The sequence below is a fragment of the Pristiophorus japonicus genome, chromosome 20, assembly GCF_044704955.1.
Source record: "Pristiophorus japonicus isolate sPriJap1 chromosome 20, sPriJap1.hap1, whole genome shotgun sequence".
Lineage (NCBI taxonomy): Eukaryota > Metazoa > Chordata > Chondrichthyes > Pristiophoridae > Pristiophorus > Pristiophorus japonicus.
This window is the reverse complement of record NC_091996.1, coordinates 76,950,349-76,969,134: the sequence shown is the minus strand read 5'-3', so window position 1 is coordinate 76,969,134 and position 18,786 is coordinate 76,950,349. Positions and strand designations below refer to the sequence as shown.

Below are 18,786 nucleotides of genomic sequence, written 5' to 3'. Positions count from 1 at the left end.
CAAGGACAGCCCCACATGGGCAACTGTTGGTCCCCCCCCCCCAGCGCCCACCCCGGGACAGAGCGGCCATTGCCGGGGGCCTGTCACCGGGAGAAAGCCCCGCAGCTGCCCCCGCCCGGGGAAAGGCCGGAGCCGCAGGTTGTTGTTCGGGGCCTGAGGCCCACAGCGGGTGTGTGTGAAGCGGATAATACGGAGTGTTGTCTCGCGGGCGGGGCCTGGGCCTGGGCCTGGGCCTGGATCCGCACTCGGGGTGTGTGTGAAGCCCGCGTCCCCCCGGGGTGTATTAACCCGCTGCCTCAGACACAGCTCACACTGCCCGGGTGATTGACGGCAGCTCTGCGCCCCCACCCCCACCCCCACCCCCACCGTGGGCGGCGGCTGAGCCCGGATCTCCCGCACTGAGCATGCGCGGGAGGCGGCGATGACAGTTGGTGGAGCCCGGATGATGTGGGACACGAGACGGTGGGTTGTCGGCGCGGGGCAGGAATTGGAGCCGCGAGTGGGGCTGGTGAGCTTCATAAACCCCTGGTGTAGGGCCCAGGGCCCAATAACAGGCCAGAGGCTGAGCCCGGGTTTGTCCCGCCCGCCCGCGGGGTCAGGGCCTCAGGCTCCCAGGGACACCCACACTCAATGTATTCTGGAAGGAAGAAAAATGGGAGGCTTTCTAAACCAAATGGTCCAATTTAAAGGTGACCACAAATCTGTGAGGGGCAGGGTCAGCTGATCAATCTGTTACAGTATTAATAGCAGTATAGATACAACAACAAGCTCATTATGGTCAACCTTTATCAGTCACTAGTTACACCTCAGATATTGAGGGTTGGGCTCAGAACTGGGTTTCACACTTTGAAAAGTTCATCAATAATAACTTTCAAAATGATCAATGCTTCAAAGGGGAAATGTTCCAGTGCTTTGGGGTAGGTGCAGGGAATGGCTCTTCCAGTGAGTCGGACAGGATTGATGAACGATTGGTCTCCTTCTATGTTGAATGATTCTCTGAAATGCTGACAGTCTGGGAGCATCTGTCTCAGAAAGTGAAATGGCGAGTGGTCAGGGAGAGCCCATCACCAAAACAGGGAGATATTACAGATATATAGGGAGGGTCAGAGTGTATAAAGAGGTGACGAGAGCAAAGACACCCAGACAGAGTCAGCACCTTCAGGGGAGGAGAAGGAGGGGAACCAGTGAGTGTAGAACTGAACCCAGACAGAGTCAGCGCTTTCAGGGGAGGAGCGGGAGGGGAACCAGTGAGTGTACAACGGAACCCAACCACAGTCAGTGCTTTCAGGGAAGGGAAAAAATTGGAAGCAGAGGAAAAATAGTTGGAGATGGTGCAATGGGTTTGGATCTCTGCACAGGGAGGAGGGAGAGTGTGTGGGATGGGGATTGATAGCTTTGGAGAACAAGAGACTCAGACCAAACACTGTCAAGATCTGACAGTTACTCAATTCATCAGGACCTGAATATACACTGTCTCATCAAACACTTTCGGATGAGAGTTTAAACCTAGGTCCCATCTGCTCTCTCAGGTGGATGTAAAATTTCCCTTGGCACTATTTCAAAGAAGAGCAGGGGGTTACCCCCGGTGTCCTGGCCAATTTTCCACATAGCAGACTGGTCACGAAAGTAAAAGCCCATGAGATGCAGGGCAAAGTGGCAAGTTGGATCCAAAATTGGCTCAGAGGCAGGAATCAAAGTGAAATGTTTGATGGGTGTTTTTGTGACTGGAAGGCTGTATTTTTGACTGGAAGGCTGTATCCAATAAGGTTCCACACGGCACAGTGCTGGATCCCTTGCTTTTTCTGGAACATATAAATGACTTGGACTTGAATGTTGGGGGTATGATTAAGAAGTTGCATATGACACTAAAATAGGCTGTGTGAATAATGAATAAGAAAGCTGCGGACTGCAAGAAGATATCAATGTACTGGTCAGGTGGGCAGAACAGTGGCAAATGGAATTCAATCCGGATAAGTGTGAGGTGGTGCATTTGGGGAGGTCTAACAAGGCAAGGGAATACACATTAAATGGTATGACACTGAAAAGTGTAGAGGAACAAAGGGACATTAGAGTGCAGGTTCACAGATCCGTGAAGGTTGCAGGCCAGGTAGATAAGGTGGTTAAGAAGGCATATGGAATACTTGACCGTTATTAGTCAATGCATGGAATACAAGAGCAAGGAGGTTATGCTTGAACTGCATAAAACACTGGTCATGATGCAGCTGGAATACTGTGTGCAGTTCTGGCCACCACATTACAAGAAAGATGTGATTGCACTAGAAAGGGTGCAGAGGAGATTTACAAGAATATTACAAGAGTTTTGGCTATAAGGAAAGATTGGAGTTGCTGGATCTGTTTTCTTTGGGACAAAGGAGGCTGAGGGGAGACCTGATTGAGGTGTATAAAATTATGAGGGGCGTGGATAGGAAGGACCTGTTTCCCTTGGTGGAGTGGTCAACAATCAGGGGACATAGATTTAAAGTAATTGGTTGAAGGTTTAAAGGAGATATGAGGGCAAACTTCTTCATCCAGAGAGTGGTAGGGGTCCGTAATTCACTGCCTGAAAGGCTGGTAGAGGCAGCAAGCCTCATCACATTTAAAAAATACTTGGATGTGCACTTGAAGTGCCGTAACCTACAGGGCTACAAACCAAGAGCTGGAAAGTGGGGTTAGGCTGGATAGCTCTTTGTCGGCCGGCATGGATATGATGCCCTGCTGTAAATTTCTATGAGTCTCTCAAACACTCCCAGGGCAGGTACAGCACCGGTCAGATACAATTTTAAAACTCCCTCTACATTGTCCCATGAAACACTCCCAGGGCAGGTACAGCACGGGTTATATACAGAGTAAAACTCTCTCTACATTGTCCCATCAAACACTCCCAGGGCAGGTGCAGCACTGATGCTGAGTGAAGCTCCCTTGAAGCCCCAACCCTCGGGGCCCCCGGATTGGTTTGAGGACCATCCGCGCTCTCGGTCCTCCGGGCGCCACCCACTCGCTCCCATCGGTTTGAAGCTCCCGTCAATCAGGCGGTGTGTGGATCACATGGCTGCGGGTATGGTCGTGCTCTGAGCATGAGTGGACCGAGCATGCGCTTTGTGGTCGTGTGCTGAGCATGCGCGGGACGGTGTGATCGTGTGCTGAGCATGCGCGGTGTGGTCATGCCAACATATTGCTTTTCTCTCCACAGATGCTGCCTGACCTGCTGAGATTTCTAGCATTCTGTTTTTATTTCAGATTCCAGCATCTGCAGTATTTTGTTTTTGTCTTGTATTAATATAGCGCATTTAATGTAGTAACACGTTTCAAGGTGCTTCACAGGAGTGATATATTATGAGACAAGAAATGTGACACTGAGCCACATATGGAGAAATTAGGGCAGGTGACCAAAAGCTTTGTCAAAGAGGTAGGTTTTAAGTAGTGTCTTCAAGGAGGAAAGAGAGGTAAAGAGGTTTAGGCATGGAGTTCCAGAGCTTGGGGCCTCGGCAACAGAAGACACGGCCAATAGTTGAGTGATTATAATCAGGGATGCTCAAGAGGGCAGAATTGGAGGAGCACATACATCTCTGGGGGTTGTGGGGCTGGAGGAAATAACAGAGATCGGGAGGAGCGAGGCCATGGAGGGATTTGTAAACAAGGATGAGAATTTTGAAATCGAAGCGGGCAGGGAAGTGGACCTGACTCCATGATTGGATCAGCCATGATTGTATTAAATGGCGGAGCAGGCTCAAGGGGCCATATGGCCTACTCCTCCTATTTCTTATGTTCTTAACTGGGAGCCAATGTCGGTCAGCGAGCACAGGGGTGACGGGTGAGCGAGACTTGCTGCGAGTTAGGACACGGGCAGCCGAGTTTTGGATCAGTTCAAGATTACATTGGGTAGAATGTGGGAGGCCAGCCAGGAGTGTGTTGGAATAGTCATGTCTAGAGGTGACTGAGGAATGGATGAGGGTTTCAGCAGAGGGTGAGCTGAGGCAGGGGCGGAGACGGCCGATGTTACGGAGGTGGAAATAGTTGGTCTTGGTTATGCTGGGGATATGTGGTCACAGCTTTCTGGGTAAGATCATCTGCCATTTTCATAGAATGAAACAGCGCAGAAAGAGGCCATTTGGCCCATCGTGTCTGTGCTGGCTCTATGGTAGAGCTATCCAGTTAGTTCCACTCCCCTGCTCTTTCCCCATAGCTCTGCAAATATTGTCCCTTTAGTATTTATCCAATGCACTTTTGAAAGTTACTATTGAATCTGCTTCCACCACCCGATCAGGCAGTGCATTCCAGATTACAACAACTCGCTGCTTATACAATGTTTCCTCATGTCGCCTCTGCTTCTTTTGCCAATCACCTGAACTCTGTGTCCTCTGGTTACCGACCCTTCTGCCACTGGAAAGTGTTTCTCCTTATTTAGTCTATTAAAACTGTTCATGATTTCGAACACTCTATCAAATCTCCTTTTAACCTTTTCTGCTCCAAGGAGAATAACTGCAGCTTCTCCAGTATCTCCACATAACTGAAGTCCCTCATCCTTCGTACCATTCTAGTAAATCTCTTCTGCACCCTCTCTAAGGTGTAGACATCCTTCTGAAAGTGTGGTGCCCAGAATTGAACACAATGTGTCAGCTGAGGCCTAACCAGTGTTTTATAAAGGTTTAGCATAACTTACATCAAATGCTGATATTTGTGTGATGGGGTTTAGACGGGTGAGGTTTATGCAGTCAGTTGGATGTGAGCTGAAACATGTGCACTTGGAGCGGAGAGCCAGGGACACACTGTGTAACCGGGCACAGACACTCTGCACAGCCCCACATCACTTGTTTCCCACTTGGCCCAAAAGGAATATATTAAATGCAACAATTCATTTGATTTGACTTTAAATAGTTTAGTTTATAAATTTAATGATGTTTCTCTAATTTTATTTCTTAACTCAGATTCACGGCCTCATTTTATTTCTTCCTCTGAGCCCCTCAACTTCATCTGTCAGCGTAATGTTAGCGAGTGGTGATTGATTGCCCTGGGAACCAACAGGAAGAGAGCTCAGAGGCCGGAGGGCCCAGGGAGCAGCGTGTTCTGTAACCAATCGCGGTGCTTGAGGGGTGGATCCTGAGTCGGCCTGTCAGGTGAGTCAGTGTTAACCCCCGTTAAACTGTTCATCTTTTAAAAGTTAAATTGAGATTTCTTTTGCCAACCAAACAGTTTAACATTTGTCAGCATTTTGTTTCCCTGGAGTTCCTATTATGAGTTTCAGACACTTCAGTGCCAAGTGGACCAGATATTTAAAGGTCATTCATTTCCCTCTTTCCATGTCGCTGTTAGTTAAAGGTACTGAGATTGATTTCCCTTCATTATGCATCTTTAGTAGTTAAACAAAAATCCTTCCTGTTAGTAGTGAGTCACATTCTGCACTGGGGGAGACGGCTGGTGGCTTCAGTCTTTATAAGAACATATAAGAACATATAAAAAGATAATAAATTTGAGCTCATTAAAATGCAAATTAGTAAATTTATTAGTTAGACGGTAGTTAATAACTGGTTGAATTAGTAAGACGGTAGATAATAACTGGTTAACAGATATCATCATCATCATCCTTCAGACACCACATCACTGGTAAAGCTCCCTCTACATTGTCCTATCAAACACTCCCAGGGCAAATACAGGGGGATAGATACAGAGTAAAGCTCCCTCTTCACTGTCCCATCAAACACTCCCAGGGCAGGTACAGCATGCGGTTAGATACAGAGTAAAGCTCTCTGCACACTGTCCCATCAAAAAACCCAGGGCAAGTACAGCATTGATAGAGAGTAAAGCTCCTTATAAACTGTCCCATCAAACACTACCAGCGCAGGGACAGCATGGGGTTAGATACAGAGTAAAGCTCCCTCTACACTGTCCCATCAAACACTTCTAGCGCAGGTACAGGGGGTTAGATACAAAATAAACAAGCAGCGGGACATCGGATGCCTGAAAGAAGAGTACGAAATCGGCAGGAGCAGCAGAAAAAACAGCGGCGATCGGGGCCCAGACAGCACCAACTGGGAAGATAAGAAGTAAAATAAAATCAGAATCAAAGTGTAATGCCGTGGGAAAGCAGCGAAACGATTGGTTGGTCAGTTTTTCTCTTTTCCGGGATATTGGTTTAAATTAAGGGCTGGGTTTTAAAACAAAACTTAAAAACATAATTCAGTAAATACATTAGTGATGGCAGGGCAGATGATGGGTTACTGCTGCTGCATGTGGGAGCTGTTTGACCCCATTGAGGTCCACAGCGACCACATCTGCAGCAAGTGTCTGCAGCTCGAGGGACTTCGGCTCCGTGTTGATGAGCTGGATTCTGAGCTGCAGATACTGTGACACGTCAGGGAGGGGAAGAGTTACCCAGACGCTGTGTTCCAGGAGGCATTCACACCTCTTAGATTAATTCATTCAAATTCCGTGGTCAGGGAAAGGTGGGTGTGACTATGAGTGAGGAAGGTATGGAGATTCAGGATATAGTGATGGAGGAACCTCAGCCCTTGCTCTTGTCCAACAGGTTCGAGGCTCTTACTCCCTGTGTCGACGTGAACAGAGACTTCAGGGAGGATGAGCAAACTGACCACAGCACCGTGTACAGGAGGCCATTCAAGTGGGCGGAGTAAAACAAAATGCTATAGTGGTAGAGGACAGTATCATTCGGGGGATAGATACTGTTCTCTGCAGCAGAGAGCATGAGTCCCGAAGGCTGTGTTGCCTGCCCAGTGCCAGGGTTAAGGATCTCTCCTATGGGCTGGAGAAGAAATTGGAGAGGGAGGAGGAGGATCCAGTTGACGTAGGTGGCAATGGTATAGGTAGGACAAATAAAGATGTTCTGCTGAGGGAGTATGAGCATAAGAACGTAAGAAATAGGAACAGGAGTAGGCCATAAGCCCCTCGAGCCTGCACCGCCATTCAATAAGATCATGGTTGACCTGATCATGGACTCCACTTCCCCGCCTGCTCCCCTTAAGCCCTTATCATTTAAGAAACTGTCTATTTCTGCCTCAAACTTATACAATGTCCCAGCTTCCACAGGTCTCTGAGGCAGCGAATTCCACAGATGTACAACCCTCTGAGAGAAGTAATTTCTCCTCATCTCTGTTTTAAATGGGCGGCCCCTTATTCTAAGATCATGCCCTCTAGCTCTAGTCTCCCCTATCAGTGGAAACGTCCTCTATGAATCCACCTTGTCAAGCCGCCTCATAATCTTATACGTTTCGATAAGAGCACCTCTCATTCTTCCAATGAGTAAAGGCCCAAACTACTCAACGTTTCCTCATAAGTCAAACCCGTCATCCCCGGAATCAACCGAGTGAACCTTCTCTGAACTGCCTCCAAAACAAGTGTATCCTTTCGTAAATATGCAAACGAAAACTGTACGCAGTATTCCAGGTGTGGCCTCTTTATACTCCATCCTCTTTGCAATAAAGGCCAAGATACCATTGGCCTTCCTGATCACTTCCTGTACCTGCAAACTATCTGTTTGTGTTTCATGTACAAGTACCCCCAGGTCCCGCTATACTGCGGCACTTTGCAATCTTTCTCCATTTAAATAATAACTTGCTCTTTGATTTTTTTTCTGCCAAAGTGCATGAGCTCACACTTTCCAACATTATACTCCATCTGCCAAATTTTCTTCACGGTAGAAGAAACTAAAAACATCACAATGGTGGATGATGAAGGGGCTAAATGGAGGGAGGAACTTAACACAATCACTATCACTAAAGAAGTAGTACTTGGTAAAATGATGGGACTAAAGGTAGACAGGTCCCCTGTACCTGATGCTTGCATCCTAGGGTCCTAAAAGAAGAGGATGCAGAGATAGTGGATGGATTGCTTGTAATTTACCAAAATTCCCTGGATTCTGGGAGGTCCCAGCGGATTGGAAAGCCGAAAATGTAATACACCTATTTAAAAAAGGAGGCAGACAGGAAGCAGGAAACTTTAGACCAGTTCGCCGAACATCTATTGTTGGGAAAATTCTGGAGACCATTATTAAGGAAGCAGTAGCTGGACATTTGGAAAAGCATGATTCAATCAAGCAGAGTCAGGATGGTTTTATGAAAGGGAAGTCATGTTTGGCAAACTTGCTGGAGTTTTCTGAGGGTGCAACAAGCAGAGTGGATAAAGGGGAACTAGTAGATGTGGTGTAACTGGACTTCCAGAAGGCATTTGACAAGGTGCTACATAAAAGGTTACTGCACAAGATAAAAGTTCACGGGGTTGGAGCTAATATATTAGCATGGATAGAGGATTGGTTACCCAACAGAAAACAGAGAGTCGTGATAAGTGGGTCACTTTCCGGTTGGCAAACCGTAACTAGTGGAGTGCTGCATGGATTGGTTCTGGGGCCTCAACTATTTACAATCTATATTAATGATTTGGATGAAGGGACCGAGTGTAATGTAGTCAAGTTTGCTGATGATACAAAGATGGATGGGAAAGCAAATTGTGAGGAGGACACAAAAGATCGACATTGGGATATAGACAGGCCAAGTGAGTGGGCAAAAAATTTGCAGATGGATTACAAAGTGAGAAAATGTGAGGTTATCCACTTTGGCAGAAAAAATACAAAAGCAAATTATAATTTAAGTGGAGAAAAATTGCAAAAAATGCTGCAGTACGGAGGGAGCAGGAGGTCCTTGTGCATGAAACACAAAAAATTAGTATGCATGTACAGCAAGTGATCAGGAAGGCAAATTGATTATTGGCCTTTATTGCAAGGGGAATAGAGTATAAAAGCAGAGAAGTCCTGCTACAACTGTACAGGGTATTGGTGAGGCCAAGCCTAAAGTACTGCGTATAGTTTGATCTCCGTATTTAAAGAAGGATATACTTGCATTGGAGGCTGTTCAGAGAAGGTTCACTAGGTTAATTCTGGAGATGAGGGGGTTGATTTATGAAAATAGGTTGAGTAGGTTGGGCCTATAAACATTGGAGTTCAGAAGAATGAGTGGTGATTTATTGAAACTTATAAAATAATGAGGGGGCTCGACAAGGTGAATGCAGAGAGGATATTTCCACTCGTGGAAATTAAAACTAGGGGACATTGTCTCAGAATAAGGGGCCCTGAGATGAGGAGGAATTTCTTCTCTCAGAAGGTTGAAATTGTATGGAATTCTCTGCTACAGAGAGGTGTGGAGGCTGGGTCATTGAATATATTTAAGGCGGAGATAGACATATTTTTAAGTGATAAGGGAATAAATGGTTATGGGGAGCGGATAGGTACTGGAGCTAAGTCCATGGTCAGTTCAGCCCTGATATTAAATGGTGGAGCAAGCTCGAGGGACCAGGTGGCCTACACCGGCTCCTATTTCTTATGTTCTAATGTTCTTATATACTCAGCAAATTATTGGGAAGCTGAACCAGAGAGTAAGAGTTGGGTCTCATTAACAAGATGAGCTCGGAGATGGCATTACTGGAAATAGTGGAACATGGGGTGTAGAGGTGAATATAGTCACTTTTGAATTAGAAACAGAGAATAGGGGAGGTAAGGGTAACACGATGAGTGTTTAATTAGAAACAAAGGACAGGGAAATTAAGGGGAACACTAACTTTTTAATTAGAATATGAGAAACGAGGAAGAAAGGGGCATACTGTAACTTTTTAAATGAGAAATAGCGGAAAGGAGAATTTACGGGAACACAATGACTGTTTCATTAGAATCAGAGGACAGGGAAGGTAAGGGGAGCAAATTGAGTGTTTAAATAGAAATAGAGAGTGGGGGCAGTAGGGGGAACACAGTGACTGTTTAATTTGAGGCAGAGATCAGGGGCGATAAGGGGAACACAGTGACTGTTTAAATAGAAATAGAGAATGGGGAAAGTTGGTGGACCGCAGTAAATGTTTAAGTAGAAACAATGAGGGGAATGCTGCAGCTGGTTTATTAGCAATAGGGACATGGTTTGGCAGATAAACCATTTATTTAGAAATAGAGGGCATGGGAAGATTTTAACTGTTTAATAATAAATAGAGGAAACGGGACGGTCAGGGTTACACATTAACTCATTCATTAGAAATAGAGAAAGTCAAGGCAACACGTCAACTGTTTAATTAGAAAAAGGGGCGATGAATGTATGGCATGGATGTGACACGGTAATCTAATGGTAAACTTTGATTTCTGTTTTACCTTTACATATTGGATGATATGGTCAATTGCACCTCGGCTTCTCATGATAGCAGCTGTGTGCTGATGCATCGCTGCCTGACGGAATTAAAATCTCTGCCTGTTGCCAGTTAGCTTAAATATTATTGCACGTTCAATGAAAATGTACCTATAGCAAAAAACTGCCCGCGACGCACTAGCACTTTCCCCACAAGCTGGATACCAGCTGTACTGGCAGAGCCTGGGATAAACGGGGGCCTGTAACCTTGTGGAGTTTGGCTTTTGGAGAATCTCAGGATCAAGTGGGACGTTAAAGTGCGATGGGTAAAGTGTCCACTTAATCACAATTAATAAATGAACCCCATTGACATTTAAATTACTAAGGCTATTGTTAGACCGAGGTTTTAAATAAGGTTCTTCAACATTGAAGTGAGGTGGTATAGCTGTGTTGAGCACGCAGTACATGCAATCGTGCTTAAACACACACTTAAAATGTGCACATGACATCCACATTTGATGATGGTTGATTGATGACTGAAATGTGTCACCGTTCTGAGCTGAGTATCTTAGGCTTTTAAAATGTCTAATACTCATTACAAACAGCTATTTTCTTTAAATTGCTCTCACTTCTCTACCACACAATTCTGTATTTACATAATTATATAATCGTTAAAATTCAACGCAATATAAAGAGAATTGATTTACATATCTGTTACCAATCAAAATAGTTTTCTTGTTAAACAAGCTGTTTTTCCCCATTGGCCTAACAAGTATTATACGTAACATAAGAATTAGGAGCAGAAGTAGGCCATAAGGCCCCTCGAGCCTGCTCCGCCATTCAAAAAGATCATGGCTGATCTGATCATGGACTCAGCTCCACTTGCCTGCCCACTCCCCATAACCCCTTATCGTTTGCGAAACTGTCTATTTCTATATTCAATATATTTAATGGTCCAGCTTCCACAGCTCTCTGAGGCAGCGAATTCCACAGATTCACAGCCGTCTGAGAGAAGAAATGTCTCCTCATCTCAGTTCTAAATGGGCGGCACCTTATTCTAAGACTATTCCCTCTCGTTCTAGTCTCCCCCACGAGTGGAAGCATTCTCTCTGCATCCACCTTGTCAAGTCCCCTCATAATCTTATACGTTTCGATAAGATCACCTCTCATTCTTCTGAATTCCAATGAGTAGAGGCCCAACCTACTCAACCTTTCCTCATAAGTCAACCCCCTCATCCCCGGGATCAACCTATTGAATCTTCTCTGAACTGCCTCCACAGCAAGTATATCCTTTCATAAATATGGAAACCAAAACTGCACGCAGGTGTGACCTCACCAATACCCTGTACAGCTGTAACAAGACTTCCCTGCTTTTATACTCCATCCCCTTTGCAATAAAGGCCAATATACGATTGGCCTTCCTGATCAATTGCTGTACCTGCATACTATCCTTTTATGTTTCATGCACAAGTACCCCCAGGTCCCGCTGTACTGCAGCACTTTGCAATCTTTCTCCATTTAAATAATAACTTGCTCTTTTTTTTTCTCCCAATGTTCATGACCTCACACTTTACAACATTATACTCCATCTGCCAAATTGTTGCCCACTCACTTAGCCTGTCTATGTCCTTTTGCAGCTTTTTAATGTCCTCCTCACACATTACTTTTCCTCCCATCTTTGTATCGTCAGCAAACTTGGCTAAGTTACTTTCAGCTCCTTCTTCAATTCACCAATATAGATTGTAAATAGTTGGGGCCCCAGCACTGATCCCTGCAGCACCCCACTCGTTACTGATTGCCAACCAGAGAATGAACCATTTATCCCGACTCTCTGTTTTCTGCTCATTAGCCAATCCTCTATCCATGCCAATATATTACCCCCAACCCCATGATTTTTTATCTTGAGCAATAACATTTTATGTGGCACCTTGTCAAATGCCTTCTGAAAGTCCAAATACACCACATCTTTTATCCACCCTGTTCCTTATATCCTCAAAGAATTCCAGCAAATTTGTCAAACATGACTTCCCCTTCATAAATCCATGCTGACTCTGCCTGACCAAATTTTGCTTTTTCAAATATGTTGTTACTGCTTCTTTAATAATGGACTCCAACATTTTCTCAACCACAGATGTTAAGCTAACTGGTGTATAGCTTCCTTCTTTTTGACTGCCTCCTTTTTTGAATAGGGGCGTTACATTTGCAGTTTTTCAATCTGCTGGGAGCTCCCCAGAATCCTGGGAATTTTGGTAAATTACAACCAATGCATCCACAATCCCTGCCACTACTTCTCTTAAGACCCGAGGATGCAAGCCATCAGATCCAGGGGATTTATCTGCCTTTATTTCCATTATCTTACTGAGTACCACCTCCTTAGAGATTGTGATTGTGTTAAGTTCCTCCCCCACTCCCCCTGCCGTATAGCTGCTTGACTATCCAATGTTGGAATATTGTCAGTGTCCTCTACCGTAAAAACTGATACAAAATACTTGTTTAGAGTTTCTGCCATCTCCAAGTTCCCCATTACTAATTCCCTGGTCTTGTCCTCTAAATGACCAACATTTACTTTAGCCACTCTTTTTCTTTATATATACCTTTAGAAACTCTTGCTACCTGTTTTACATGTTGTGCTAGTTTACTTTCATAGTGTATCTTCACTTTATTAATCATTTTTTAGTCATTATTTTCTGGCTTTTAAAAGCTTCCCAATCTTCTGTCCTCCCACTAGTTCTGCACAAACAGCAATGTGCCGATAATTGCGGTATCGTCGGGTCCATGCAAAGTGTGCACAGACCCGGAGAGGCCTCGCAAAAGCCGGATGTCGGTGCGCGATGAGCATGCGCCAAAAACCGGCTTTTTCGATCTGTCAAAATTTCTCTAGACAGATGGAACGCATCCCGGGAGAACGATGTCTGTGCGGCAGGGATTGGGCTATTTGGCCAACTCATGCCCAGCGAATCTCCTTCAAACTTTTACGTCTGGTAAAAGCAGGTGCACAGCTTACTTTTACCAGCGTAACACTTTTAAAACATAGATAACCTAATTTAATCATTCATTTTTATGTTAAAAAAACCCTATCCATCAAGGTAAGTTTATTTTACCCCTATTAAAACACGTTAAAAAATTAAAAAAAACATTTAATTAAATTTAATTTCAATTAATGTTAAGTATGTGATTTGTTTTTAAAACATTTTTGTGCTGTGTTTCTTATTTTAGGGGTTATTCTCATTGATGGTAATGGGAACTCGTACAAAGGGAGTTCCCATGTTTATCAATAAAAATACCAGATAGTGATTGGTGGTCCAGGCCCACGTCATTGCAACACAGACGTGTGTACGTGAAAGTCATATCTACGTACACAGTGAATGCAGGCCACAGACCGGAATCCTATCTTTCTCCAGGTAGCTTTGTAGATTTGTTTCGGGTTGGATGTGTTCGTCTGAAGGAAGCCTCGGACCGCAATTTTCCCCCAATATAGTAAGATCAGGCAGCACCAAACATCTCATACAAGCCAAAGCTGCCCTTTTGGGCGACCTATCAATGGATTCGGGGTCTGGGTGTGTTTGACTTGAATCTGCCCTTGAATGTCCTGATTTTTTTTTTGGTGATCAAGCTATAAAATACTTGCTTCTCACTGTTCAGGACAAGCAAGGAAACAACCATCTCCAAAAGTACGGTCTCAATTAACATAGAAACATAGAAAATAGGTGCAGGAGTAGGCCATTCGGCCCTTCTAGCCTGCACCGCCATTCAATGAGTTCATGGCTGAACATGCAACTTCAGTACCCTCTTCCTGCTTTCTCGCCATACCCCTTGATCCCCCGAGTAGTAAGGACTTCATCTAACTCCCTTTTGAATATATTTAGTGAATTGGCCTCAACAACTTTCTGTGGTAGAGAATTCCATAGGTTCACCACTCTCTGGGTGAAGAAGTTTCTCCTCATCTCAGTCCTAAATGGCTTACCCCTTATCCTTAGACTGTGACCCCTGGTTCTGGACTTCCCCAACATTGGGAACATTCTTCCTGCATCTAACCTGTCGAAACCCGTCAGAATTTTAAACGTTTCTATGAAGTTTCCTCTCATTCTTCTGAACTCCAGTGAATACAAGCCCAGTTGATCCAGTCTTTCTTGATAGGTCAGTCCCACCATCCCGGGAATCAGTCTGGTGAACCTTCGTTGCATTCCCTCAATAGCAAGAATGTCCTTCCTCAAGTTAGGAGACCAAAACTGTACACAATACTCCAGGTGTGGCCTCACCAAGGCCCTGTACAACTGTAGCAACACCTCCCTGCCCCGTACTCAAGTCCCCTCGCTATAACAATTTTAGCTACACTTTTCTAACTTTGAATAGATTGTGCGTTGATACCAGGCTGATATCATTTGTCCAGTAGTACGCAGGTGATTTACTTTAAGAAAGAATGGGACAGGGCAGGCACAAGCAGGCTGCTTCCATTAGTTGTGGAATCTATAAATCAATGCCATAGATTAAAGAATAAATGTAAGCAATTGATAACTGTTTGTAGGAGAACCTTCTTCACAGGGAGAGTTGTGACATAGTGGCAGGAATAATAAACAATCTCCTAGTAAAAGATCCTCTCGGAATGAGTGATCACAATATGGTTGAATTTGTAATACAGATTGAGTGTGAGGAAGTAGCGTCTCAAACGAGCGTACTATGCTTAAACAAAGGGGACTACAGTGGGATGAGGGTAGAGTTAGCTAAAGTAGATTGGGAACACAGACTAAACGGTGGCACAATTGAGGAACAGTGGAGGACTTTTAAGGAGCTTTTTCATAGTGCTCAACAAAAATATATTCCAGTGAAAAAGGGCTGTAAGAGAAGGGATGACCAGCCGTGGATAACCAAGGAAATAAAGGAAAGTATCAAATTGAAAACCAATGCGTATAAGGTGGCCAAGGTTAGTGGGAGACTAGAAGATTGGGAAAATTTTAAACGACAGCAAAGAATGACTAAGAAAGCAATACAGAAAGGAAAGATAGATTACGAAAGTAAACTTGCGCAAAACATAAAAACAGATAGTAAAAGCTTTTACCGATATATAAAATGGAAAAGAGTGACTAAAGTAAATGTTGGTCCCTTAGAAGATGAGAAGGGGGATTTAGTAATTGGAAATGTGGAAATGGCTGAGACCTTAAACAATTATTTTGCTTCGGTCTTCACAGTGGAAGACACAAAAACCATGCCAAAAATTGCTGGTCACGGGAATGTGGGAAGTGAGGACCTTGAGACAATCACTATCAGTACGGAGGTAGTGCTGGACAGGCTAATGGGCCTCAAGGTAGACAAGTCCCCTGGTCCTGATGAAATGCATCCCAGGGTATTAAAAGAGATGGCAGAAGTTATAGCAGATGCATTCGTTATAATCTACCAACATTCTCTGGACTTTGGGGAGGTACCAGCAGCTAATGTAACGCCTCTGTTTAAAAATGGGGGCAGACAAAGGCAGGTAACTATAGGCCGGTTAGTTTAACATCTGTAGTGGGGAAAATGCTTGAAGCTATCATTTAGGAAGAAATAGCGGGACATCCAGATAGGAATAGTGCAATCAAGCAGACGCAACATGGATACATGAAGGGGAAATCATGTTTAACGAATTTACTGGAATTCTTTGAGGATATAACGAGCATGGTGGATAGAGGTGTACCGATGGATGTGGTGTATTTAGATTTCCAAAAGGCATTCGATAAGGTGCCACACAAAAGGTTACTGCAGAAGATAAAGGTACGCGGAGTCAGAGGAAATGTATTAGCAGAGATCGAGAATTGGCTGGCTAACAGAAAGCAGAGAGTCGGGATAAATGGGTCCTTTTCGGGTTGGAAATCAGTGGTTAGTGGTGTGCCACAGGGATTGGTGCTGGGACCACAACTGTTTACAATATACATAGATGACCTGGAAGAGGGGACAGAGTGTAGTGCAACAAAATTTGCAGATGACACAAAGATTAGTGGGAAAGCGGGTTGTGTAGAGGTCACAGAGAGGCTGCAAAGAGATTTGGATAGGTTAAGCGAATGGGCTAAGGTTTAGCAGATGGAATACAATGTCGGAAAATGTGAGGTCATCCACCTTGGGGAAAAAAAAAACAGTAAAAGGGAATATTATTTGAATGGGGAGAACTTACAACATGCTGCGGTGCAGAGGGACCTGGGGGTCCTTGTGCATGAATCCCCAAAAGTTAGTTTGCAGGTGCAGCAGGTAATCAGGAAGGCGAATGGAATGTTGGCCTTCATTGCGAGAGGGATGGAGTACAAAAGCAGGCAGGTCCTCCTGCAACTGTACAGGGTATTGGTGAGGCTGCACCTGGAGTACTGCGTGCAGGTTTGGTCACCTTACTTAAGGAAGGATATACTAGCTTTGGAGTGGGTACAGAGACGATTCACTAGGTTGATTCTGGAGATGAGGGGGTTACCTTATAATGATAGATTGAGTAGACTGGGTCTTTACTCGTTGGAGTTCAGAAGGATGAGGGGTGATCTTATAGAAACATTAAAAATAATGAAAGGGATAGACAAGATAGAGGCAAAGAGGTTGTTTCCACTGGTTGGGGAGATTAGAACTAGGGGCACAGCCTCAAAATACGGGGGAGCCAATTTAAAACCGAGTTGAGAAGGAATTTCCTCTCCCAGAGGGTTGTGAATCTGTGGAATTCTCTGCCCAAGGAAGCAGTTGAGGCTAGCTCATTGAATATATTCAAATCACAGATAGATAGATTTTTAACCAATAAGGGAATTAAGGGTTATGGGGAGCGGGCGGGTAAGTGGAGCTGAGTCCACAGCCAGATCAGCCATGATCTTTTGAATGGCGGAGCAGGCTCGAGGGGCTAGACGGCCTACTCCTGTTCCTAATTCTTATGTTCTTATATATGAGTAGTGACTCTCCACATTTGAACCAAGACACTCTGCACTGTCTGGCTTTTCATTGCTGCAGTCTGATGCAACCGAGCCCATTCATTCCCCTCACCTTCCCTGCACGTGAATGGAGTCAATTGTCAGGGATCAACTACGGGAGTCAATCGTTGACCTAGGGCCCAGTCAGGAAAGTTGCAGCGTTCAGTGCAGCCTGGCTGAGAGTGGATAAAACAGCAGAGCTTGTGAACAAAGGTTTGTACCATTATGTACTTCAGTCCGACACCTTTCAGTGCACTTACCAACCTTTCATTGTAATTATCGATTCTTTTTCTGTCTTCAGGTGAACAGGCCGATCTGATCTTTGCCTTCTTTGACCCGATGGGCAGGCCCTGTGTAAACGAACCCGGAATGTGGTAGAAAAACTGAATGAAAAACACGGCGATAAACTGAAGTTCTACCTGAGCAAAGCTGATGAAGCTGTAATGAGAGTGACAGACAGATACAGACAGACTTCGTTTTGTTGCAGCTGGGAGTCTACTTCGTGAATGGATTTCCAAATTCGATGATGTGATCATGGTGCTCACTGAAAATTGCAACCAATTAATAAAAAGCAGATGCGATCTGGAATATATACATACAATGAGACTATGTATAAACAGCACGTTTATTCTATCCTGCCACACATAAATTAAGGTGTTCACTTTGAATGAGAGAATTATACTTTTAAAAAGTCCCACCAAATCATTAATTGTGTAGAGGCGATTGGTTCCCCATTTTAAAGTCATACACAGTGTCCTTATTTGGATATAATTCATTAATTTGATATTGTTACTTATAATTAAGTAGCAAGTCTTACTGCAATTTGGAAATTGATTGTTTGAAGCTTCTTGGACTTTCTCTGCTGGAAAAACTCAGGAGCGGGAAGACATGAAGCTGAGATGTTACAGCACCACCAGTGGTGGGGCATGATTACAGGTGGTTGTAGGGTTTCCAATATTAACTTAGACATAGGAATTGATAAGAGAAAAAAGATTTATACGGGAAATATGACAACTGAAATTAGGTTTCGTAGACCGGTAATGCATCAGGCCATAGATAATAAAAAGATTAACACTTGCCAATAACTGCCTGTTGCAATAACTGACAACGTGAGTTGAATCTAGCGTTGGAATGGTTTGTATGGTAATCGAGCAAGCTTACAAATCCTAATATACATAGTGTAATGTTTTGAGAGGCTTTTCAACCCATGGGGCTAACTGTGCATCAACTTGATTGTGCACCGGAACGAGATTGATTGTAACAGCAGCATCGGTGAAGTGACATGAATAACACGTATAGTAACAGAGCTCTGGGATCAGATGAAAAGAAACACTTGCATTTATATAGCGCCTTTCACGACCGCCGGACGTTTCAAAGTGCTTTACAGCCAATTATATACTTTTGGAGTGAATTCACTGTTGCGATGTGGATGAGAACAGCACTGTGGGATGTCCCGTCTTTTGGACCAGAAGTTAAACTGAATCCTTGTCTGCCTGCTCACGTGAACGTAAGAAATCCGCTGGCACTATTTGAAGAAGGTAGTGATGTTGGCGAATATAATACAGCTTTACTGGTCATTTATCTCAGTGCTGTTTTCAGGATGTTGCCGTGCGCAAATTTGCCGCCGCGTTTGCCTGACAATCACGGTGACGGCACTTCTGCATTTGATGGATTGTGAAGTGCTTTGGGACAGTCTGAGGATTTAAAAGCTCTAAACCAATAGGATTTATTTACTTCTGATGGGATGTTGTTTGCTCAAGATTTGTGCT

The 18,786-nt window shown here is 44.3% G+C and overlaps 1 long non-coding RNA gene across 2 annotated transcripts; it reads left to right on the top strand.

Annotated features, from left to right (window-relative positions):
• Nucleotides 1-388: 388 nt before the first annotated feature.
• On the top strand, nucleotides 389-18,150 carry LOC139232623 (uncharacterized). 2 transcript variants are annotated; one of them, XR_011588052.1, is made up of 3 exons: nucleotides 389-508; nucleotides 4,926-5,114; nucleotides 17,319-18,150. It is a non-coding gene; the product is annotated as an uncharacterized lncRNA (long non-coding RNA). The 2 variants fall into 2 exon arrangements; XR_011588053.1 differs by having other exon boundaries at nucleotides 392-462.
• The last annotated feature ends 636 nt before the right edge of the window (nucleotides 18,151-18,786 follow it).